Source organism: Haliaeetus leucocephalus, unplaced genomic scaffold (assembly GCF_000737465.1).
Source record: "Haliaeetus leucocephalus isolate CR32 unplaced genomic scaffold, Haliaeetus_leucocephalus-4.0 Scaffold195, whole genome shotgun sequence".
Lineage (NCBI taxonomy): Eukaryota > Metazoa > Chordata > Aves > Accipitriformes > Accipitridae > Haliaeetus > Haliaeetus leucocephalus.
The window spans coordinates 3786649-3811793 of NW_010972631.1; the positions used below are offsets into that span (position 1 = coordinate 3786649).

Consider the following 25145-nt stretch of genomic DNA (forward strand, 5'->3'; position numbering starts at 1 on the left):
ATGGAGAGTCAGGACCTTGACAGCAGTGATCCGAAACTGAGATTCAAAATTTGTCATCAGTTTCTCAGAAGAGCTAAATGCTTATTTTCTTCCAAGGCAGTTCTCCAATAGAGAAAAAATCAGAGAGAGTGAAGCTGGACATATCCTAAACAGAAGTAGATTTTATTACAAAAACCACACGAGCTCCCAGTGAGAAGCAGCTACATGTAGCACACAGGCAAGTGCCTCCTCTGGAAATACAGTCCCCTGCTGCTTGAGAGGGAAGATCTGCCAGAGAAACCAACTCATTTGCGTGCAATTCCCTCAGCCTAGAACTTGGCAACAGCCACCTGTAACATCGGCATCTGGTAATACATTTCAAAGCAGTTTTCTTAGAAAACATGCTCAAATATGTCATTGTGGTGCATTGTCCCTGGCTGGACACCCGGAGTCCACCAAAGCTGCTCTATCACTCCCCTCCTCAGCTGGAGAGGGGAGAGAAAATATAACAAAAGGCTCTTGTGGGTCAAGATAAGGGCAGGGAGAGATCACTCACCGATTACCGTCACAGGCAAAACAGACCTGACTTGGGGAAATTGGCTGAATTTGTTACCAATCAAATCAGAGTAGGGTAATGAGAAATAAAACCTAAATCTTAAAACACCTTCCCCCCACCCCCTCCCTTCTTCCTGGGCTGAAGTTCAGTCCTGATCTTCTCTACATCCTCCCTGCCAGCGGTACAGGGGGACGGGAAATGGGGGTTGCGGTCGGTTCATCACACGTTGTCTCTGCCGCTCCTTCCTCTTCAGGGGCAGGGCTCCTCACTCTTCCCCTGCTCCAGCATGGGGTCCCTCCCACAGGAGACAGTCCTTCCCGAACTGCTCCAGCGTGGGTCCCTTCCCCGGGCTGCAGTCCTTCAGGCACAGCCTGCTCCAGCATGGGTCCCCTGCGGGGTCACAAGTCCTGCCAGAAAACCTGCTCCAGTGTGGGCTTCTCTCTCCACAGGGCCACAGCTACTGCCAGGAGCCTGCTCCGGCGTGGGGTCCTCTCTCCCCGGGCTGCAGGTGGATATCTGCTCCCCTGTGGACCTCCCTGGGCTGCAGGGGGACAGCCTGCCTCACCATGGTCTTCATCACCACGGGCTGCAGGGGAATCTCTGCTCCAGCACCTGGAGCACCTCCTGCCCTCCTTCTGCACTGACCTGGGGGTCTGCAGGGCTGGTGCTCTCACATCTTCTCACTCCTCTCCGGCTGCAGTTTCTGTTCAACAGCAACTTTTTCTCCCTGTCTAAATCTGTTCTCCCAGAGGCACTAACACCATCACTGATGGGTTCGGCCTTGGCCAGCGGTGGGTCCGTCCTGGAGCTGGCTGGCGTTGGCCCTGTTGGACGTGGGGGAAGGTTCTAGCAGCTTCTCACAGAAGCCACCCCTGTAGTCCCCCCGCTACCAAAACCCTGCCACACAAACCCAATACAGTCATTTACCATTTAGATGTGAATATACAACTTATTGCAGAAATCCAGTTTAGATAGTCTGGTATAGCCCATGTTATCAACTGCTTGAAAGGGGTGAAGACAGAACTAATTAGGAATGAAAATGCCTGGTTGATACCACTCATTTTATTTCCTGTTTGCTTGTATTGTGAACATTCTGCTTTTCCCAAGTAATTTTGAAATCTAAAAGTGTAGCTGTTATATCCTAATTAGCCAGTACACGTGCCCGTAATGTGCTATTAAACACAAACTGAGAGTTTGTATTCTTTATCAACAGGCACCACACTGTGAGTGTGTTATGGAAAGAGACCAGCCAAATACACATGTTTTATGTACCTGAATATATACATAAAGAAGAGTCTTATGGGAGGCCTGATACACTTTTAGAACATCCATTTCTGTTTATTAACTGAGGCTATTGCCTTTGTGACTTAGAAACAGGCTCTGCTCAAGAGAAATATTTAGCCCTATGCACAACCAAATAATGCTGTACCTGTTCGACATGGTTTGTAGTTAATTCATCTCTTTCGGGCTGCTTCCGTCCAAAAACTTGGTTTCTCTAAGTTAGTCTTATCTCTATCCAGGTCATAATTAATAGATTGACTTATGTGAGGGCTAAGTTTCAGCTTCTTAGCCAACAAGGTACAGAAATCTGATTGTCAGCTGCATAGAGCTAGATAGCCAGCTGTTACTTTGAAAATAATACTGAGTCATTGGATAGCGATGATTCTATAATGGAAATTTTTCCTTAAATTTTCATGTTGTTATGCTGTGTGCTCTGTGAACAGACGTTGTTATGGAAAGCTACGACACTGTTCATTTCCATTAAGAGTCTAGATGGCAGCTTTGAAGCTACTTATGAAGTCCAGAAAGCTGTGCAGAAAAAACATGTATTTATAAGGGTGCTTCTTAGTAGGTTTACAGGTGTTTTAAAAATAGATGGATTTAACCCTGTTGGATTTCAGCTGTAGGCTGGAATAGGTATGATGTTATCACAGATTACAAAATTTTGAGGGATCCTGTATAAGCAGACAGGGCAGCTTGCCAAGGCACTCAGAGCAGCTCAAGAGTGTTATGTGTTAAAGAGTTGGAGGCAGTAATGATGTCTTCAAGGAGACAAATGGACAAATATACAGAAGTCTGCAAAGCTGGAGCATAATTGAATCAATGACTTGACTATGATAAAGTACACGGTGGACAAAAAGGAAGAGGGTTGTTAAGTCCTCCTTTTTTTTATTGTCAGTTGAAAATGAGTCTGGAATGGATCTTTTGGTGAAGAAGTCAGTAATGCTTCCAGTGAGAAACATACAGTTTGCCTTCCCTCAGAAGTGGAAGTCCATCATTCTGTTGCAATGTCAGTAAAGAGAGCAGTGTGCTCTAAATCTCTGTGCTTAAATCATAGGTCTTTGATTGGGGGTGGTGGCTGATGACAAATGGTAGTGATTGAAAGCTCTTGCTTGTTAAGGAAAAAAACTTTAGGTTTGGATTTTAGGAAAGCTAGAATGGGCAGAAACATGACATGGGGAAACAGGTCACATCAGATCACTGTCTGTCCAGAGGCAGGGAAAGACGTGAAGGGAAGTGTAAGAGATAAGATGGACCAGCTACTCTTTCAGTAGGCTGTTGCTGTTCCCATTGACCGACACCAGAACAGTTTTGACTGACCATAAAGAGGGCAGGATTATTTCCATCATCTTTAAGTTGCTTGCTGCTTTGACCAGTAAAAAAGATCAGTTATGCAAATATTCCTTTGTACTATAGCTCCACTACTTTTGAATTAAAGGAAGCTGTTCTACACATGGGTGTGTGAGGAGGTATCTCAGTGTACACATTTTATAGTGCTCCTAAAATAAGATTTGGAATACTCCTACAGGAAGAAGAAAGAGAAGGGCAAAAAGGCATGTAAGCATTAACACAACCATTTAGCCTTCAACAGAGAGGTGTTATGCCTTGAGGTGAAACCTGGCAACCATTTAATAGTATGTAGAAAAACTTGCAGGAATCTGAAGATGCCATAGCCGAGTGAGATCACAGGGAGTGTTGGGTGGGCAGAATGTGATTGCTGTTTGGACTTTTGCCAGGCATTCTGGTTAAAGTTCCTTTTATCTGTCTCTGGGCTGCTTGACAAGTACAATAGGAAGTGATTCTGCCTTATGGGAAAAAAAAAATTATTCCCATATCACTAACGTAAACTATAAAAGTATATTCTATAGAGAAAGAGACTATTTTAAAATGCTAGTTCCCAGTCTTCATTATTTTTGTGAGCTGTGGCATTGTGAATTGATGAAAGAGATCAGGGAGCTATATTCCTTCTGTTGCTGTTAAGTGAGCTTGAATTTTATAAGGAAAATGGAAGAGAAAATGAGTATTAAGCACCTTGGCTGCATAAAAAAGGATCTTGCCTACAAACTTGTACAAGTGGAGATGTTATTTTAATCTTACGGACTATTTTGGCTGCTCAGCCCACTTCCAAGTTCTTCCAGAATGCCTGGCATTCCTAAATATGATCCTGAAAATGACTGAACATTATACTGTTCAGATGTTCTTACTTTCTGTGACTAGTACCACTGACCCTAATAATGGTTCTTATCAATAACTATTTGCCTGCATAATTCAGTTTTAGATAGAAGTTTCTTCTTGCCGTTGATGCTCCAGTCTTTGACACATTTTCTGTTTTCATAGGTAGATGTCCCATAAATAAAAAAAAAAGGCTATCATTTTGTAATGGGGAGTGACTAGCTAACACATTCCTTTTTTAAGTCAGCAGAGAGCCTGCTGCCTACTCTTTATTTCATGTTTTCATACAAAGTCTATTCTATTCATCATCTGCCAGCTTTTCAGAAATTAAATTCTAGGACTGCCTTGTTTTCCTCTTTGTTGACTACTTTGGGTTTTCTGCACTGATGAGTTTCCATGTTACTTTCTCATTTCTATTAGATACCAATTTACTTTGTTTCCATACCATTTATGAGCAGACAGCCCTGTAATTCTCTTACACCTTTTCACTGGTTAGAAACTAAGTTTTAGTACTTACAGTTATCTAATTGTATTTGCCTCTTTTCAGTTAAGGTGGAAAAATTGAGGCTGGGAGGGGAATAACAGAGATTTATATCCTTATTTGTAACAAAGTAGGAATCAACTTTACTTCTTATTCAAAGAAAAAAAAAAAGTCTGCTGAACACACAGAAACCTTCATATTTCAGGTTGCATCTCTCCTTCCATAGAAAGGAAATGCATTTTCAGCTGTATTTTTATACAGCAGTAGCTAGTGAGTAGTTAAATTAATCAGAAGCATCTATTCTGCATGGTTATCCTGGGGATATATTCCATTAGGTGACTGCTTTTTCTATTTTAAGGTGATATTTAGAATGTGACAAAATACTGTCTGTAAAACTTACTGTATTCTGTTCTGTAAGCTTTTACTCACCTCTTCTACTCATTATTTTCTACCTGGTTTTGCCCTCTCATGTAGTTTTCTTTCTAAAATCTGGACTTAATCCTGGTACCAGTGAACAAGGTTAAGAATTTTTTTCAATATGAAATGTTCAACCTAGAATTCTTTGAGAAGAAATTCAACAGCAAATAAAATTAAATCCATGTGACATCCCACGTAGCTAGTAAATCCTCAAGGATTGAAATTTAACTGTATAAGTAAATATGAATTTCAGATAGAGTTTTCTCTGCTCAAGTGCTGATGCTATTGGAGAACTGGAATTTGAGAGGACTCCACTGCTCCAGCAGTGTACTGCTGCTCTAAACATTCCTAGGAGGTGCCAGGATACTGGTGAGGCCAAAATTTGACAAGATTTGAAATGAAATGGGATTTTGGTGTATGCAAATAAGAAATGGTGAGCTATATGGCTTAATGCCAACACTGATTTTGAAAGAGCTACTGAATCTTGTTCTACGTTTTTTAAAGCCACTCCTGCGTGAGGAGTTTGGGAGACCTTTCTCCCATTTGCCTGGGTTTTGGACCATCTTCTGAGGACACTAGCATTCAACAAGGTTGTATCCACAACACCAGGTTTAGATGAGTGAGCTCCAATTCCACGTGGAAGTTACTGTACTCCTGTGATTTAGTTAAAATGAACTGTCAGAAGTGAGACACTGTTTACATATTTTTAAGTGTAGCTCAGAAGCTGATGAAAACCCTGGTGACACTTACTAGCTAATCATGTTATGTCAGCCTTTCCTGTCAAGGCAAAGCATGCATTCCTAATACAAAACAGTGCAGAAGTCAAGTGTGGCTCTTCCACAACAGTACTGATTCTTGTTAAAGTACTGATACTTATTAAAGTGCAAATGCTAACACTTGAAAATGTCACTGTTGGATTATAACCCTTTCCCAACCTTCATTCAGATAATTTACAAAACAGCTGAGTGCCTGATTAAATCTTCCAAAATAATTCTCAAAACAATACATAGTATTGTTTTAAAACAAGGTAATCACCTTGAAGAAGCAGCAAGTCACAGGAAAAAGAATTTAATGTAAAGACATTATCTTAGTCTCACATGCTGCTCTGTTTATGCAAAAGTGACTTGCCAGTCCAATAAAAATTGCCAGTACTTTGGATTACCTAGAGTTGTCATTCAAATTAACAAATACTGAGTGGTTTTGAAAGTCAAGCAATCTATTTAGGGTGTCCACCTGAAGATTTAGGAGCCTGTTTCTCGTCTTGTAAACTTAAAAATGCTAGAGATGGTCCCTTCGTAGTTGCAGCTTTGCTTTAATTAGTTTGTGTCATATTATAGAAATGCACCTGAAGCATTTGTGATAATAGCTCAACATTGTAGGCAAGGACCTGAACCTATTGAAGTTAATGTCAAAACTCTCTTTGGCTTCAGTGGTGCAGAACTGGGCTGCAAATGAATAACCAACGAGCTGGATGTATTGTAGAGAAATAAATATTGCAGACTCTCTGAAAGTTCCTCATTAACACTATTGCATGTGAACTTTGCAACCAAATGCTTGGAGCTAGTCTCTGATAGCTATTCATTAGACAAGTGAATTAATAACAGTGGCTGCTGGTTCATGCAGTGGGTTTTCTGTTATTTTTTGTCATTTCTTTGAAGACTTCAAACAGTAGAAATGATTTAAAGGCTTCACTCCACTAGATGGGGAAAAAGATGCTTATAGTATAGTACTTGCTTACACTCTGCAGTTATTGATATGATGTAATATTTTTACGCTTGGGTAAGTATAGATTTTGAATAAAAGAATTTAATTAACACTGAATAAATGTTCCTCATAAGGGGAAAATTCTCTAGTTCTATTTCATTAATGCTTCATGCTTCTAGCAGTTAACTAATTTAATTTTACTCCTGGTGTTCAAGATCTGTGCTTTTCTTTACTTCTGTCTTTCAGTCTGTCTTTTAAACGGGCTTTGTTTGTGTTTTATACTCAGGAAGAGAAGATCAACCATAGAAATAAAACAAAGGGAAAAGTGCAAAGCTTTTTTTTTCTTTACTTGGACTTCGTGTAATACACAGTGGACATGTATCTATGACTGTGCATAAAATGTATGTAATGTGAAAAATGAGGTATTTGGAATGATCTCTGAGATTTAAAGAGTAGAAAGTCTATTTTTAAAAGTCAGCTAAAGGAAAATGAATTATTTTAAGTAATTAAAGGTAGGTAGGATCAGTCACATTATAAAAGTAATCCTTGCATGTGCAAACAGCCGTGCTCATTTAATCTGGCTTACTAAGGAATATGAGGGTTTTGGGGATCAAAATCCCTTCAGGGATTCATCTTTTTTTGAGTTTATTTGTCTATGCAGTACAATAGAATTTTGTATAAAATTCTTAAATTCAGGATACAAAATGAGTCAAATGTGGCAAATATTCAAAGTGAATAAAAGAATCTGTTCAAATTGTCTGTCAAGCAGTAAGGGTTTTAGTGTGAGATGTCCAGGGGAATGATTGGTTTTAAAGTCTGAGGCAAACATTTTTTTCACTTTTCTTTTTTTCACTAACTCAGTACAATTGAATTAAAGGTTTTTATGCAGAAATGTTAAGTGCCTGGTTTCAGTCTTTGCTAGTTCTAAATGTTTATCTTACAAAGCTGATAAAATTCTGTGCAACTTCAGGCTATTTCATTCAGACCTTAAGGTGATGCTATGATCCTCAATTTTGGATCTTGCATATTTCTAACTATGTTCTTGATTATCATCTGTCTACATTTCAACTACCTTATGCTATTTTTCATTCATTGCATTTTGTGAAGTGCTAAATTTTTTTTATGATGCAGGTAATTAGGTTTTAACAGCATATTTTTTAGTGGCCTTGCTCTAAGGAAGGAGTTTTAAACAGTATTTTGGAAATCTTAGAGCAGACCAATGCGGTATAATAATTATACTTCAATAATCCAGAATGAAACCTCAAGGGAGCTATGACACCAGTGTATAATTTGTTCAAATATATTTGTCCTTGATGGTAAAACTGGATTAAAAAAAATAAGAAAAAGAAGAGAAAGAAAGAAGCTGGAAAACTGATTCTCCTTGAAGGTCATTAATGTTTTCTAAAAAGAAGATAAAAAATGAACATGAAAGTCTCATTGTTAAAGAAATCGTGCTAGCTTTGTTTTGAATAATAAGATTTTTATCAGTACAAGAACAGGTCTCATAATAATAAAACCTAATTGTTATTTTCATCTGAAACTGGAAATTATTCAATGGCTGAGAAACAGCCAAAGAAAAAGGGGAAAAAAAGAAGCTTGAAGAGAATAATATGGATTGCATGGAACTATGAGCTTAAGGACAGATTCATACTTTATTGTAATATAAAGAAAAGAGGATGTGAAGGAGGAGGGGAGGAGAAGAGAAGGCGAGTCAACTAAAACTGCAAGATAATGTTTAATTCAGAAGTATTTTCTGTCCAGCATTTGACTAAAGTATCTTTTAAGTGAATGGAAGAAGCTGATATATAAAAGGAAGCTAGGGAGTAAACTGAAGAGGGAAAGTGAAATTTGCACTGCATCATCTAAACCCCAGCAAAAAAGAGCAGAGTGGAAAAAGTCCAGTTTTGAGGTTTTACGAATGGTTTGTCTTGAAGGATGCCTGAATGACCAATCTTTGTAAATGAGCTTGTTCACTTCAAAGGTGCATGCAACAGAAATATATTTACAGAGTCACAGAGTCATTGAGGTTGGAAGTGACCTCTTCATATCATCTAGTCCAACCCCCTGCTAAAGCACAGTCAGCTAGAGCAGGTCACCTGGGACCACATCCAGTAGGGTTATAAATATCTCTTACGGATGGAGACTCCACAACCTCCCTGGGCAACCTGTGCCAGTGCTCTACCATTCTCACAGTAAAAAAGTGTTTTCTTGTGTTCAGAAGGAATTTCATGCTCTTTAATTTGTGTTCATTGCCTCTTGTCCTGTTAGTGGGCACTACTGGGAAAAGTCTGGCGCTCTCATTTTCAGTCCCTCCCATCGGGTATTTATGCACATTGATATGATCCCCCTGGACCTTCTCTTCTCCATGCTGAACAGTCCCAGCTCTCAGCCTCTCCTCATATGAAAGATGCTCCAGTCCCTTAGTCATCTTTGTGGCCCTTTGTTAGCCCTTACCTTGCTTTTGTAAGTCCATATCTTTCTTGTACTGGGGAGCCCAGACCTGGACCCAGTACTCCAGATATGACCTTACCAGTGCTGAGTTGAGGTGAAGGATCACCTCCCTCAATTTGCTGTCAACACTTTTCCTGATGCAGATGTATGTCCACTTGAAGTGTTCCGTAACCTGGTCCTCCTTCACCAAGGGTAAGTCTTCTTGTTCCAGGCTTGCCCACTGGTCTCAGGGGCTTGGGATTCCTGCAGGCTGGTCATACCAGTAAAGTCTGAGGCAAAGAGGGCATTGAGTACCTCAGCCTTTCCGCGTCCTTTGTCAGCAGGGCCACTGGCGACATACAGGCTAATGCTGTGCTACTTAATGCTTGTGTCTCACTGAGAATCTGGAAAGAACCACCTCCTGGCTCACTTGGTTCTCATTCTCTGCTACAATAGTTTGCTGTTCATGGTGATGGCAGTGCAGTTAATCACTTCATTAGAGTGAGTAGGACCCAAAGAAGCCATCTCCGTTCCCGCAATGTAGGGTGGACTGTACCTGTTAGATGTTGCTCTAGATCTGTTCAGTGAGGGTTAGGTTGGGAGTGCAAATATTTGTCATGAATACAGCAAGACTTTTTGCTGTTGCTGTAACACAGATAATAAGAAAATGTACGGACTTTGAGTTATCTGTATCCTGAGGCAGTAGTCTCTAAATAATCTCATTATCCCAGCCCACTGAGATAAGCAGTCCGTAAATATCCTATACATGTGTGCATATATGTGTAATTGCAGTTAATATCTTTTACTGGCACCAGTGTTTTAACATCTATTTTATTTTGAAATGGGTCTCATTTCAGCCAGTTAGCCAGAATGCTGCCAAAGCCCACGTGTGAGCTGTGCTTTGCAGTGATAAATGAGTACAACTTGTCTCAAAATCCATTTGGTTTTTTGCTTGGATCCCTTTTCAGAATATGATGGGTGGCCTACTTTTGTGGGGATGAAAAATTATTTTCCTGCTCCTTTGTGACATTATGGGTCTTGTAAGCTGTTGCACAGTCTTTTGGAGTAGGTGGCATTATTAGGATGGATATTAATTATTTTCAGGCTGCTGATACATCACCTCTGCATGATCTATATTTGTCTCTTGAATGTTCCTCATCTTTTGCTAATTATAGGTGGTCTTGAGGGAACTGGCTTCCTAAATTAAATAGACTAGTGTAACCCACAGAGTGTTTTTGAAGTGTGTTCAAGTGAGAGTTGATTCATGTCACCTACTTGCATATTCACAACCCCCAGATTTTTTCACAGTTCTGGGGTGGGCATACGCTCATTCTGCTACCCACCCTCCTGTTTGGGAGCAAGCTTCCCAAATCCCCTCACCCTGAAAGCATGTAAATTGCTTTCTCTTCTGTTTCTAGGCTTGTTGAACAAACTGGTTATTTTGTTTCTGCTTTGCTGCCTTTAATATTTTTCCTCTGTTCTATCCATTACATTTTTTTAAAAATCAGATTTAAGCTCTTCAGCAGATTTTGTGATTACTGTTACATCAGTCTTCTGAAACTGAGAAGGGAAAGAGCTTGTGCGGGTTCTTTTCTGGTTGTCTATTTTGCTTATCTAAAAAAGTCTCTCTCCATCATTTTTTCCTTCCTTTCTCTTCTCTTTCCCCCACCTGTTGGCCCCTGAAAATTGGAAACATGAGAGGCCTTGTCTGAGCATCGGATTAAGAGCCAGGAAATCCTGACTTTTTCCATGACTCATTGTGTGTGTCCTTGGGCAATCTGTTACTATTACAGACAAAAGCTGTGCATAGCACTTGGCTGAAAAATTAAAAGCACGGTGCATGATCCAAGGAGATTATTTTCAGATTTAAACCAAAGCTTGGCAAAAATGGACAGGAAAGAAAGGCTGCAGAGATGAATACTGGAGGAGCAGTTTGTTTGTGAGCTGAAAAAGTTGTCTGTGAAGGGAAATGGCTATTGCTCACAGGAATTTCTGTCTTGTTGAGGCCTTTGGTTCCATCGCAGTGCAGGCATATGCTGTGGTAGATGATGGACACACAGCCCTCAGTTTCAGAACTCTTACATTCTTGTTTTAAATGAAGTAGATAAGTAAGAGTGATGGAAGAAGAGAGGGTGCACCGTTGCATAGATGAACCTGCACTCAACTTCATAAATCCAGCCCTCTGAGGGTTTTCTTGGGAGATGGGTTTGGTGGTTTTGATTAAGTATGTGTAAATGCCTGAGGGTTTTCTGTTTGTTTGCTTTTCTTTTTTTACATTTCACGTCTTGAAAGATGTGAACTCTTCCTCATAGTTCAGAAGAAGTAACGGAGATCTTTGGAGAGAGCAAAGGTCTGGGATTTCTAGACAGTGTCACCTGGAGGTCAGGGAAGATGGGATCATTTACCTGTATTTTCCATGATAAATCAGACATGAAAATAACTTCCAAAAGTAACAGAATATGATATAATAGAGAAAGCTGCCTTCTGTCTTGCTTACGTGACTTCTTTGGATAAGTCTGAATGACATGAAAAGCTGTCTACAGGACACGCTGCTTTCAGAGTGTATTTCCAGGCATTTTAATACCATATCCATTCAATGTTCATTAACGTGACATTGCCTATAGCTTTATTTTGACTATTTTAATGGCCTGTACATAACTCCCACTGCTGTGGTATTGAGGGTGGTAGTTTTTTATTCAGCAGCAATCTATTTGATCTGGTTTAAGGTAGCCCTTCCATCTCCCCTGACCTCTTGTTCATGTCACCTTGTCTCTTCCCTCTGCTCCTTCCACATTATCCAGTGACTGTGCAGCTGTGCCAAGACAGCAGGGGGGGGAAGTCTGCAAGAGCATTTTGCTTATTGCTTAAACTGCCACCAGAGAAATGCATATTTCTCTGGGGAAATAGATTAGTGAAGGCTACTAGGGTCTTTGTATAACAATGTCTGACATTTCATTTGGCCAGAAAAAAAGGCTATGCTTGGAATGAGGGGTTTGGGTTTGAATTATTAAATGCCTATGTATTTTTTCTTCCTGGTTTTGATAGTGGTGGTTTATTGAGGGGAAGGACATCAGGGTTCTGAGACTCAGAATCTTCTGGTGGTGCTAGGGTATGTAAAAGGTCATTCTCTCAGAAGGGCAGTCCTGCCCCTGCAGTGGAGGTTACTGTCCCAGTGCCAGAGAGAGTGGGGTCCGTCTGACCCCTGCTTGCAGAGCATTAACTTGCATTTCCCACTATTGCTGCTCTGTTGACAGGCTGGGATGGGAATCTGATGAAAAGACTCTTTCAGAAAGGGTTTAGCTCTGGATTCTATGCTGTCAGATGTTTGTCCTAGCTTTTGTGATCAGTTTTTACCCCATAGACTTGCAGTAATTGGTGTGGTTTGTAGCTAGGACCACATGGAACTACTGTGTTTCATTAAATTTAGTCCCCTGGTATTGCAGATAACGTCATGTATCATCAGTTAGTCAAGCTCCATCTTAAAATCCCTTTGGTTCCTTGTACAACCCTCCCCTTTGGAAGGCCAATTTGTTTTCTTCCAGTGGCTTCAGAAATGATCATTAACTCATGCATTCATCAGAATTTTCCCATTCCGTCCCAATAGTGAGTAAGTATTTAGAGTTGTCTGATGCCTGTCAGGGGCAGGAATCCATAAGCCATATATGCTTATCCCATAAGCACTTCACCACATGAATAATTGCCTCCCATGGACAATTGAGTTAAATGGAGCTGCTCAGAGCTGTTCAAATGTGTGTGCAGAATCAATGATACAGGGCCAAGTTCAGCTTCTGAATAACCATGTTCTTGTTGATGAAGTCATTAGAATCAAAAGGACGTGTGAATTTGTCTCAGGTCAAAATTGTTTTCTTCAGTATTCTTTTCAAAGAGATAATCCTCTGTTGTCAGTCATTTTAAAACCTTCCTTACTGTCTTGCTAATTTAATAGACTAATTCCCTCATGGGTGACTACTGACAAGAAATACTTAGAAAGGATGCACCTAAACATACTGAAGTCAAAGATAATTGTATTAAACCTTCTTAAAATGCAAAAATTATTTAATACCAGCAAAATACACATCTAGCATGCAGAAATTGCATTACTACATTCTTCAGTCAGTAGTCCCACAGGCCACAGGAAAGCTTTCTCATAGTGAAAGTCATAAGGGACTTCAATATAGTCTAGACAACAATTTTACTTTCTTACAGTGTTCTCAGTCTGAATTTTGACTTCTGAGAGTCAACCGTGCTGGGAGTTCCCACAGCTGAGGACCCACGCTTCACACAAAGAGTCTTGCCTGTATCCCATAGTTAAATTTTATTTATTTTGTACATTATGTCCTACTCTTATAAGGAGGAGTCATGGAATATGGCAATAAACAAAGTAATAATAAACACCATGCATCTTGCAACACTTTCCCCTCCATAAACCTTTGCTTTTGAAAATCATTGCTTTATTTGCTTTTACTATTGTATGAAATTCATAGTACATCTTGATGCGAACAGGATCAACTTGCAGGATTGGGGTTTGAGCACAGTCTGCTTTCAAAAAAACACTTGAAAGTTTTTATCTGTAATTATCTTATTGTTGAGGGAAGGATATTCTAAAAATGGTGAATATTGTATTTTCTTACAAAGCTTCAAGGTCAGTAACTCTTCTTTTTACTAGGAAAACATCTGTTTTCATGAGTTTGAGCCTTGAAATGGACGGTTTCAGCTTTTCTTCTGACTGCAGCTGGCAAAAGAATGTGCTCAAAGCCTAGAAATAAAAATCAGTTTGACCTAGTAATGGATGTAGGGATCTTAGAGGCCAGAAATCTACACTGTAAAAATACCTGATATAATTTAGGAGCTCAAATCTCACTGATAGTGGCCTTAAATTCCTATGTCTTTTCGAGGCTTTGAAAACGTTTTATTACCCAACCAGCATTAAGCAGTGAAACTGTTGTTTATTGAATGCCTGGCCTTTTAACAGGCACCATAAGATTGTACAAGAACAGGATGACCTGGGACCAAAGGACAGCCCTGCTGAGTCTGTGTCCCCCTGGGATTGAATCACAGCAGGCAAAAACATTTTCCTAAATATCCCTTAGTTGTTGTGATTTTGCGTTTTCTTTTGGGTGTCTCTCTATTTCACAGGATACAAATGAATGCCATATTTAAATTATTTTTCCCTTCATCTTCTTGGTTAGTGCTTTTATTACAGCCATATCATCTTCCAAACACCTGTTCCCATTTAACTCAATCCTAATCTCTTGCCAAAAGCTGAACTCGGGTAGGAAAGCAGTAGTCCCAACAAGGTGTTAAAAATAAAATCGTAGTTGATACTTAAATACCCATTTATATATACAAACAAATTAATCCTCGTACCTCATGCAGGGAGGTATTTATTCTCATTCCAGTTTTAACTGCCAGGAAGCAAGAGAGAATTTAAGCAGCTAATTTTTCAAACTTGCTTTTTTCCATAAAGTTTTCAAGAGATAACCCAATTAAGACACCTGTTCAAACTATCTAGTTTCAAAGTGTTATTAACAGTGCCACATTCTCTTTTAATCTCCTCTACCTCGTTCTTTTTTTGAGTTATGGTAGATTGACTGTTTGGACCATATTAATTGCATGTAAATGTGAGCACATAACCAAATACCTCTCATTAAAAGATATCATTTATTTCTATTGTTCTCTAATGCATCCGTTCTATGTCATGCTCCCTCTGCCCCCTCCTCACATCTTCTTGGTGTTTCAGATGGTACTTCAGGTAGTGTTTGGGTTTGGTATATTCAGAAATGGATGTGCACACGGGAGATGGCCATGTCTTACGCTGTGGCAACATTGTGTATGCGACAAGATATTCCAGCAGTTTCGACATGACTTCATGGTGTGCTCTGCTCGTGTAGCATTTGCTAAGGGATACTCTTAGAAACCCAGTTTATGTCTGTGTACTGGTTTCTGTGGTATCACTAACTCTAAGCATTGCAGGAAATGAAGATAATAGAACATTTCACAGCTTTCAGGTTTTGGCAGATTTTCTTTTTGGATGTAAATGAAACACAGTTTGGAGACGAAAGCAAAAATAAACTGGAACTTCTCCCGCCAGGCCATCAGCAGGTAGAGTATTAACCAGAAGTGGTTGGCTTGTTTCTTTGTTGCCCATTTGTTTTTAAAGCACTTTACTACAATAGTTTTTAATATAGCTTTTCCTGACACTCAGTTTGAAGACAGAGCAGGTGACCTCTGGTGCTGCTCCGTAGTTTCTCCTGTCAGTTTTACCTGTCTGTTGGGTTTTCTATAGCGTCTTGGTGTAAGAGATGAGAAGGTTGTCTTATGAGTGGCCTCAGACTCTTAAGATGTAGCTAAATTTGGACAGAGAGAAAGATTGATTTTCATTAAATTAAAATTAAAAAATGCATTGACCTACAACATTAATATCTAACGGCTCTGGTGTCTTGCCAGCGCTGAATCCTGCAGATAAGTGTATTGCTATTACAGTGAGAGTTGTGGAAAGCATGAGGGAAACCCCAAATCATTTTTTTAGTTGGTACTTACATGGTAGCCTTGATAATGCACCACACAAATTACGTATCTGTTTTATTTAGTGTGAATGCTTGTCTACACTTCAGTTTTTAGCAAGAGATATTGCTTTCTCCTCCTTTCTCCATATGTTTCCAGTTCAATTCCTTGTTCTCTTTAGCTTTCCACTGTGTTGCTTCTAAAATTGACATAATCTTAGCCTGCTGGTTTTTCTTCTATTAAGGGCGGGGCAGGGAGTAAAAAGACAAGAAATATAAGCAAGAAACGGGCATCTCCAGCCAGGCCCTGAAGGGGATTCTGGCTTGCAGATTTTACCTGCTGCTGCAGCTGGGAAACAAATAATTATTTTTGTAGTAATCTTGCTTTTCCTAGGGAAACGGTATGAGCGAAACTGCATGGGGACTTTGTCTCCTACCGTAGTATATGAGCCATAGCACAGGCTGGAGGTAAATCCTGACGGAAGGTGTATTGTGTGGGTTTAGGAGGGGAGGATTGATTGGTGTGAGGAGAAAAATGTTAGAGGTGGAGGTTAAAAATAGGAGAAAGGAGATTTGAGTTAATGTGGTGAATGGTTCAATATTAGGGAATAATAGAGAAAATGTTAGTTTATGGTGAAGGGATCATCTGAGCTGGAAAAATAAGCTGGTAATAGAAGACTATATTATTAATTTTTCTGGTTTGGATGATGCAGCACTTGAAAGTCACCTTCCTGTTTTAGAGTTTGCTACAATACTTCGTGGCTAAAGGGACAGGAGAAGGAGAGGAAGGAAGGAGAAATTTGCCACCTTAGAATCCAGCTGAGTGTGTTATTGTGCAGTAAGGACCTAAAACCAGTGCTTCTTTTTCACATTTGTTAGCGCTTCCCTCTCTTTAAATCATAATAGGATTGGAATACAGTAACAGGGTATTTTGCTGAGATAGGACGCGTCATAAATTATGTTGCAGAGAATACCACCAAAGAGCATCTAATTGAGAGCAACAGCCATGCAAATGACCAGAACATGGCACATCTGGGTAAGCCAGCATTTCATCAAAGAAATAAGTGCATAGTGTGCTGACTGATCTTTGATCTCACACCTGACATGCACCATACCTTATCAGCCTACTTTTGGGAGAGGTGATTTGATGATACTGTTGAAGAGAGATTATGTTGCCACTTAGTTGGCCCTATTTATTCCCTCTGGAATTAGGTACAATTTACTTGCTTCATGGTCAACAAAATAAATCCGTGTATCTCTCTATCTAGACCTTTTAAAAGGTATCAGACTATGTATAGTGCCTTGTTCAGGGCTCTTTTCCTCGTTGCTGAAATACTGTAAGAGGTGCAGTTGCTGGATTCTACAGCAGAAGCAGTGTGTCACTCCTTTCCCCTTCTTGGGAAGATACAGCCATGCTTGGGTACTCTTGATGCTGGTCAGTTGAAAGAGATTCCCAAGAGTGCAAAGAAATCTAGTGGTACAAGAACTGCAAAAAACACAACAGAGCCTTAGACTGACATGACTTTCGGGAAATCGGCCCAGAGCAAATCCTGCTGTGACAGCAGGCTGTGTGTGCGTGTGGAAGTGTGGAATGGCGAGCTGCGCGCCGGAGTGCAGCTCTTTGAAAGGGTGGCAGACACGACCTTCTCGAATTCAGCCTTGTGCTACACCTTTCGGCGAGGCTAAGAATTTTTTAGGAGCTGTGTCATATGTTCCAGTTTGGTGTGCCAAGGATTAATTTCTTCAGATGTCTCTAGCTTTAGGGCGTAGCTAGCATGCTGTAAATGGACACAGCAGTTTGCAGCGCCTTGTTTGTTTTAGGTTAACGCGTGTCTCCCAACTGCCTGTACATGTATGTGTTTAAACAAATGTTTTTTCTACAGCAGTTTAAAACCACTTGATGCAGAAAAATATGTGCTGCTCAGGTTGCCTGATGAGTGTGAAGTTCAGCATGGTAATCACTACAGTGAAAACCAAACATCATCTGGTGTTGACTAAAAAAATCCTAAATTCTGTGGGTTTTGTAGCCCAGTTCACTTTGGATCAGTAATTGCAATGCAACATTAGTACTAAGTTCCATCCCCACTGTGGTTTGCATTCAAGAGAGAAACTGTATTTAAGACTAGCAAAGGTAAATAATGCTGCTGTTTCTATGCCTGTCTTAATGATGGGTGCCACAAGAAGTAACATCTGCAGTGGAAATAAAAGTAGTATAGGCTAATGAGGAAGATTTGGCAATAGACAAAATAAAGCCATGAAGTTTGGGGGCTTCTCATATCTAGATGTAAAGAAACAAAAGATTAATAGCATTCTCAACTTAACCTGAAAAAAAAAAAGTTTCCTTTTTTCACACAAAGAACTACTTGATCTAAAACAAACAAAAAAAAATTGGTTGTCTTCATACAAGATAAAAACATGCAGAGATTTATTTTCTACTGTTTTTGCAGCTGCTTGGGCAAGCTTCAACGTGCAACTGTTATGTTAGCAAAGAGATAGCTTGCAGTGCACGTGCACAGCCTGGGACTTCGGAGGAATCTCTTGCTTTTTCTCATTTATTTCTGTCACATTTCAAATCCAGCTTTATTCTTATAAGAAATTAATACTTTTAGGAAGGATTAGTTGAAAGAATGCATGCTGATTTATAGATGGGTTTATTCTGTAAATCCTGAAGGGACATTACCAGATTGAGAAACCATATTTTAGAAAATAAACCCTTGGTTTGGTTACAATTAATTCCACCAGCAATTGTATGAAAGGAATCTAATTCTGTTTCTGCTTGGTTGTTTTGGTTATATTTTATATCTTACACAGCTTGGACAGAAGAAAGTGATTTATCAGAGTGATGTTCTCCTAATAAGTTTCTTCCTGCAATGAAGACTAGAAAGCTCACAGATCTATAGTGCCTTTCACATTGTACAGGAGAGGACTTGCCTTTCCCCAGCCTTCTCCCAGAAGTGCCAGGGAATTTGGCTGTTTAGATGATAGGTCTACTGAAGCCAAGTTCTGCCCAGCTTTAATTGCCACCTGTGTTTCTCTGTTTCTGTGGTAGTGTAGCACTGACCAAAAATATGTTTCCTGTAAGAGGTTACAGCTGCTTGAAACAACTTCTCTTTGAGATGGGAAGTTCCTTGCAGATACATATGCTAAAGAATGACCTTGACCTTCTGTGGAGTGAGAGAGGTAAGAGTCCTTCACAAAATGTCCTCTCCTCCACAGCCAAATCTGAGCCCCCTTGGTCAGATTGCAAAGCTGCCATTCCACATACCCTCATTCTTCAACCCAATTTGCAGGGGTTTAGCTTGTCAGGATACTTCCACAACCTGTGCTTCTGTTGACTTTATTATTGCCTTCACCACATAGTCCTGTGCAGCACAGTGCTGCCATGTTTGGCTGTGAGAGTATTCTGGATGTATTTTAGTTTCTGTCTCCACTGGAATTCAAGCATGATAGTGATAGTCATGAAGGCTTTTATACTGACACTAGACTTTAGCTTCTTACTTAATTAAATATTTGAAACTCGGCTTGTCCAACCGTATCTGTTCAGTCAATCTGTAGTATTGTAGCATTGTTTTAGTTAGTGACCTTTTCAAGGGACTCGTATTCCTCTAATGACATTCTTGTTTGAAATTGTTTGTTTCCCATAGTAAAGTATTTAAGACTTAGCAGCCTAGTGGTGTGAAGTTCTGCTGCTATGAGCACAGGCTGGTCGTTCCTTGGTTTGCTTAGTCCAAAAATGGCAAGGAAGGGTAATTATATAAAACACTTTTTCATGTTCTGATGTATACTCAAAACCAGACTTCTCACTGCATGGCATTTAAAGCATGTTGGGAAACTTTCCCTATCTGAGAGAACCTGAAACAATTATTTTTGACATGTTGTGATAAGTGGCTGCCATTGCTTGGCTGTAGAGGCGATATTAGAGCAGCCAAGTCTACTTACATGACCTCTGTGGCATAGGGGAAACAGGCATGCAGTGATATAACATTCAGCTATCATCCCAAGAGCCTGGAGTGTAGAAAAAAGAGAATTAAACATCAGTGTAATGGCGGGCAGCTTTGCTGCTAGAGTACAGCCAGGGAGTTCGCAGGCTACAGGGAGACATCTTAAGGCAAGTAAATCCTACACTGTCAAGGTAGGGACATCTCTGGCTCCTCTCGTTCTTCTAGCAGTGAATACACTGCCTTCCTCTCCCACTTCCTCTAAAAATGCCTTTGCACTTCCCAGAAGCAGCCTCAGAGACGTAGGGGCAATATGCAACAGCTTGGTAGCATTCAGTCTGGAAAAGACAGCTGCTTTTTTATGGGTCTGTGGATTCAGTGGGGGCGAGTGCAAATATAGCAGTTAATGTTCTCTCATGTCTCTGCTCATCTAATGCCATCTGCTTTGTGTCCGTTCATTCACACTGGTGCCAAAACATATTTCTGGAACAGGTTATTTGTGCATCAGCAGACTTGGTCCCTGAATGTTAGGTGAGAGTGAGTATGTAAACTGTGCAGTATGGGTAGGCAGGCGAACTCTTAAGTTTTAATGGGGCTATTTATAATCGGCCGTTGCCAATAGTTGCTAGTCCACAGGGTAATGGTAAAAGCTATAAGACATCGGTGCTTCTGGTGGTGGTACAGGAATGGGAAGAGCACCGTCGCACCTCAGAGAAGGCAGTATTCCTTTGGCTCCTCCGTCCCTTGTCAGCAGTTGCGGGAACACCAAACTTTGAGCAGAGTTTATAAGAAATCAGTTATTTATAGAGCCGGGACCTAGACGTGGTGCAGGTGCTTTAATCCTCCCACTCCTTGATCTGTCTTTATTTTACAGGAGTGAGAAATGTATCAGGCAGGATTATGGCCTTCTCTATGTGCTTATGCACATTGTCGCTGTAGCTGTACCAGTGCATTATTAAATACGAGGGGGGGTTACATGTAGGCTCAGTTATACTCGCACAAACATGTTTATATCACTGTCTCTGGTTATTTTTCCAAGGTAGAGGTGTATTCTATGTACGGGGCATCTTGATTGCGCTATAATTGCAACCACCCAAGCAGTTGTACTAGCTGTAATTATTAAGGCTTAAACTGTAACACTTAGCACTAGCCATAGCTTTTGTGGCCATACAAATCTGTATGTGAATTAGACTTTGGTCTGAGGCTTTGAGTATATGTTATCTTCCAAATACGACTGTACATGTGGAAAAAACCACTATTCTCAGCTTTTCACTCTTGTATCCACCAGAGCTTAGTCTCTCCTCTGTGATCTGCCAGCAGAATTGTTTGTGCAAGCCCCCGCTTTCTGGTTTCTAGCATAAATCAATCCGGTTAGTGCAGACCAGAGTTTAGCATACCAGTCTGATTTCATTGGACACTAGATAGAAAGCTTGAAATGGCATTTGTGGGGAGAGAGGAACAGTAACTTGCGGCAGAGGGACACCATTGAGCCTGTGAAGTTAATGTCTTCCACCAGCGCAGCTGGATCTAGGAGCAGAGGTCTGCCCACAGCTGTCCGTGTCTTTTGAGGAAGGTTATTCTCTTCCTGCACACATAGATGGCATGGCATTGCTTGATTACTGTCAGCCTTGAGTGGAGATGAATACAGCATTTGACTCTGATTGTAGGCTGTAGCCTTATTGGTGTATAATCAACGTTTCCTCTGCAGTCATTTGATCACACATGATTTGACACTAGCACATGTACAGCATTAAAGCACGGGTATCTGTTTATGTACAGATTGTCAGCTTGCAGTAGATATGATTTAAGATAGCTGTGTAAGTTGTGTTCTTCTACAACACAGTGTAGCATTATGAACTGTGTGTGGTAGTGTTTAAAAATTGGTCTAATGTTCAAAGAAGACAACAGTAAAATGTCTTTTATGCATTTAAGCTTCAGTTTTGAGCCTGGTGGTGGAGTTTTGTTCTTTGTTGTGCCATGGAAAAGCAAAACCAGAGCAGTCATATTTCAGGAAGCGCTCGTATGTGTAATAGGTTCATTTTCTTCTGCTAAAACTGAAGCATATGTAACTAGTTTCAACCCACTATTTTCCTTTACAATTATGCAGCAGTAAACAGAAGTACAATTCCCTCTCTAATACTGAAGAGAAATCCTGTAGTATATCTTCTACCTATTTTGTTTAGCTCTTGGGAGAGACAGAGGTATTAGAAATTCTTTGTCCTCAGCTTTGAGAGACATACACAGAGATCTTTCTTTATGCATGATTTACTTGGTCTCCTTTAACGAGAATACAAACATAAGAGCAGTTTAAAACTTTGTGTTAGAGCATGGGAATGCAACTTTTGGCAGACTGGTTCTTTCCCTGTTCTGTTGAAATAAGGATCTGGCTTCTTTTCAGGTTCTTGCAGCTGATTGAGAAATTGAACTGCTTTTCCTTTGCTTAGCTGAGAAAATAAGCTGAGAAAATAATTTTCTCTTAGTGCTGTTTCCTATGTCTGTTGTCAGCTTCACAAGACAGATTGTATGCTCTGGATTTGCAGATTGCATTACTTTAAAATATATTGTTTATCTGCCTCTAGTCACGCTTCTGCTTCTCTTACAGTGGGTCATCTGCTCTGCTCGCTCACCCAGTGCTATCACTTGGGTAGAATAGATTTCTTTCCAGCAGCTTCTGCCATCTGGAACTGCCTTCTTTTATCTCCCTAGTTCATTAGGTCTTAATAGTTTTTAAAATCTTTTCTGAAATTACAACTTTTTTCTTTTACCTGTTAGTCCTTAGTGTTTGACTTTGTGACTGGATGCTTAGTTTAGTAGGAAATGCGCTTACCCTGCTGTTTTCCATGACATTTTTATCATATGAAGTCAGGAAAATGCTTTGAGGCACAGCTTGATGAAACCACAGAATAGTTTGGGTTGGAAAGGACCTTTAAAGATCATCCGGTCCAACTTCCCTGCCATGGGCAGGGACATATTTCACAAGACCAGGGTGCTCAAAGCCCCATCCAACCTGGCCTTGAACACTGCCAGGGATGGGGCAGCCACAACCGCTCTGGGCAACCTGTGCCAGTGCCTACCACCCTCATCATAAAAAATTTCTTCCTTATGTGCAATATAAACCAACACTCCACAAAATAAAATGTTACTAGAAAGTTTCAGAAAGACTGTAACCTATACCTCCATAACTACCTTCTCCCTACTGAGGAAAGAATATTGCCAGCCTCTGTTTTCGTAGGTTATAATAAAAGAGTTTCCACCAGTGCTGCTGTTTCACTCGCCTGTGTGTGTGTAAGTATAAATTGTCACAGAATGGCTGAGGCTGCAGGGCACCTCTGGAGACTGCCCTGTCCAACCCTACCACTCAGGCAGGGTCAGCCAGAGCCAGGTGCCCCAGGCTGTCTCCAGTCGGGTTTGGAATATGCAAAAGACAGATGGAGATTGCACAGCTTGTCTGGGCAACCTGTTGCAAGGTTTGACCACCTAAGTACAGTCTCTGTCAGATGCTTTTGTCAATCCTCAATGCCATTCCCACGCAGTCTGGAGTATGCTCCAGACAGTTTGACATTTTGCATTTTCCCATTTTCCTGGGAAGGCTAAGAGAGCACAGCTTCTAGAACTGAACATCACAACCTGGATTTCTTAACGTGCCCTCGCTCCGAAAGCTTTTAACAAAGTTGTTGCTGCTTTGTTGTTTACAGAAAAAGTGATTTTGTGAGATATATCATTTGTATGTCTGTGGTGCTTTGCTGCTCCCTCTGTATTGATATCTCTTAAAATACTTGAAAACGTGGAGTTTATGTTTGTTCATTATCCAGAGGTCTTAGCAGCTTCTGGCTCTGTGGAAGCTAATGGGGTGGAGTGCTGAGATGCACTTGATACTCTGAGGTAGAAGAAGATTATCATCTTCAGAAATAATTGAGAGAAAATGAAAAAACAATGTCTTCTGTCACAGAAGTAAGGACGCTAGAGTACAAAAATCAGTTCTTAACGATGGATTAATATTAGCTATCCTGAGTGCTTTAAGAAGGGGACACATGCTGAGGTAAGGTCAATAAAAAATCCTGAACTAAACTGATTAGAGAACTAACTTTTATTCTGAATTTAGAGATGAACCTTAGTTTGTAGATCAGATAGCTGGTCAGCACATTATTTTTCTTTCAAAGTGCACTACTAGCAGTGAAATACTGGATTTGCAGACTTCGCTGAAAAAGTTGCTACTAGACCTGGAAGAGGCCAGTAGTTGTCTGTCTTGCAGAGAAAGTATCCTAATAGATGGAGAACTGGGGGAGAACCACTTAGTCCCACTTTCCCAACCTGTAGTAATTCACTTATTATGTAGAACATATGGTTTACTGCTGTTTAGAGATCCAAGAGCATCTACAGTGACAGTTATGATAAACAAATATTTTATATGCTTCATATTGAACTTTGGATAAGGTGTAACTTCGTAAGTGGTTTTGTTTCAGTTGGTTTTATTCTCAAACATTTTCATGTGTTGCAGGTGTTTTTTAAACAACTTATGATTTCTATGTGTTATCCCTTTTTTTGTTGGCTATGTCAACCGTAAGGATGATCTAATGTGCTTTTTGTATTCACATTGGTAGTAAATATAAATACAGACAGTGATAAATGATTCCTTTTGATGTTTTTCAATTTATTGGGCAGTAGGGGAGCCTGGCAGTCTAGGGAAGCATTATGTTGCAAATAATCCTCTCAAAGGAGTGAAAAAGTGTATTTCATGCATTATAAAATATAGCAAGTAGTCAAATTAAACAAATATATCCACTCTAATGATACCTCAAAACTGTGTATCAAAGGAGCCTGCAATCTTGGGTAGAAAAATCTGCTTAAAATTTTGAATCTTGTGTATTGGGATGGTTATCGCTTTTCTTGATTTTTCTTTTTCTTCCTTGCAATGCAAGGACAAATTTCGCACCTTGTTAACGTCAATGTGAGTTTTGTCTTTGACTTAATTGGTGCCAGGATTTCATCCCTAGCCTGTGTTACTTATGACTCTACCACATAGGTACGATTTTACATTTGCTATTAAGTATGCGTCTGTCTTTATTCATCTAAGTGACTAAGTAATGAGAAAGGTGACAGGCATATTGATTTTCCTTTATATTATGTCTTTGAGGGTGGGAGTCTTTGGCCTAGTGGATAAATTTCCCTACATGATGAGTAGTTTCTGGCTTTTACAACACCCCTTGGTTAAGCTGACAGAAATGTTTTTGATATAGCAGCTTACTGTTGGAAAATGCTGATTGAGCTGAATGAAAACACTTGATGGGAATATATCAGTGTGATGAGATTTTCGTGGGAAAGCAGGCAGACTTCCACCCTGGCCAGCCGGCTATTTGCTGGCCAGCTTTGCCTACAGACGTTTCTGAAAATTTATGTTCCACGTGAAAATTCGTGCTTCTGAATTTTAGTTCCAGTTTGGAAGAAGAGAAGAATGATTCAGAAATGTGGAAGCTTTGGGGGATCTTAATTGTCTTATCTGTACAAACCCTTCCATGTAGTAACATTGCAGCTTTCTAATACGTTACTGCTGTTAGAGTTGGGGTAGCAAAAGAGATGTTCAGGAAGTGAGATCACTTGATTTTTTTTCCATTCCTAACCAAGAATTGCTATTGTCATGTCCTATTCATGCCTCGTAGTCATGTTATTTTAGACGTGAATCCTTT

At 40.1% G+C, this 25145-nt stretch overlaps 1 protein-coding gene across 1 annotated transcript in view; it reads left to right on the forward strand.

Moving 5' to 3' along the window:
- UBE3D (ubiquitin protein ligase E3D) overlaps nt 1-25145 on the forward strand; it is an 87222-nt gene that overhangs the window by 59019 nt on the left and 3058 nt on the right. The gene's annotated exons all lie outside the window — the stretch shown is intronic.